Here is a 1357-nt window from a genome sequence, read left to right as displayed (position 1 = left end):
AAACTGATAAGAAAAGTGTAATGGCAGATTCCTTTCCTTCTTATCGACCTATTGTATCGGAAAAATCAAAATGTCTAATAATTATCAGTCAGTCTAACTTTTCTTTTTTAAGTTGGAAATTTTGAAATTTAAAGATAATTATCAGACAGGTTTCATTCCTGGATACATTTCCTTTGTTTAAATTCGTTTATTCAACACTTTTTTTCAAAAATGATTATAAAAGGTATAAACTAATTTTTAGCTGCCTTAAGCATTTTTTTTCTCTAAAATCTAAAACAATTACGCCTAAAAATTTTATATTTAAGGTTCTGTCATTCATAAATTTAGCACTTAAAATATGCTCAGAGAAATACCCTGATATATGTTAATTGCTTTGATATAATATCATAAATTATGTCACACGAAGCTAATGTCATGAAAAATTCTATCCTTTAGGTTGCGTCAGAAATGCCTTGTTGCAAATATACTAAAAGAAAACAAGACTGTAAAAACTGAGTTAAGTGAGCGTCACAATTCGTGTCTAAATGTATGATTTTAACAGTTCCTAAAAAAATCGATGAATTAAATTGCATCGTAAGTGAATTCCGCTTTTAAAATAGGCTAATAGAAATCTATTAAAATTTGTAAATTGTATTGATTTAATATCATAAATTATTTCTTACATAATTTTAATGGTATCTGAAAAATGTATTTATTAGATTGTATCATAAAAAATGTAGCACTTAAACATATGACATGAAACGCACTAAAATACATTCATTTAAATTAGTGCACCTCTATAAAGAGTTGTTAAACAATGATGATATAAGAAAATGAGAACAAAAAGGATCATTTAATGACAGAATAAAAAAATGAATGAAGGTTTTAGAACCCCAAGCGTGAAAGCAGGATGCGATAGGGTCGGCATGGAGGCACTTCCTTATGACATCCTTCGGCATCTTGTTCCACACTTGCGCCCCCCACCATTAAATCGACTTATCTCGGAGACTCTCCAACTTGCTGTCCTAAAAGGTCCTAGATATCCTCGGTGGGTTTCAAATCTGGGGATCATGCAAGCCAATCTGACGGAGGCAATCCTATAACAACACCCTTGCTGGGTGCGGCCGACCCTTGTATTACAGAAAAATGATGGGAATCAGGCCATGCGTTGCGACACATGTGACTGAAGGATGTCACGAACGTACCGCTGATCAATATCAAAAGTAATGGTGTGTTGTAAGTGATGACACCCCATACCATCACATCAGCCTTAAAAGTGATGCGGTTTAGTACAGCGCAGGCAGGATTGTCACCCACCCCCCGTTCTTGATGGTGCAGTGTCGCTCTAGATGTGTGTGTGTAGATGCGCCCGTGCTGA

The sequence above is a fragment of the Parasteatoda tepidariorum genome, chromosome 6 (assembly GCF_043381705.1).
Source record: "Parasteatoda tepidariorum isolate YZ-2023 chromosome 6, CAS_Ptep_4.0, whole genome shotgun sequence".
NCBI classification, from domain to species: Eukaryota; Metazoa; Arthropoda; class Arachnida; order Araneae; family Theridiidae; genus Parasteatoda; species Parasteatoda tepidariorum.
This window is presented reverse-complemented; position numbering follows the sequence as displayed.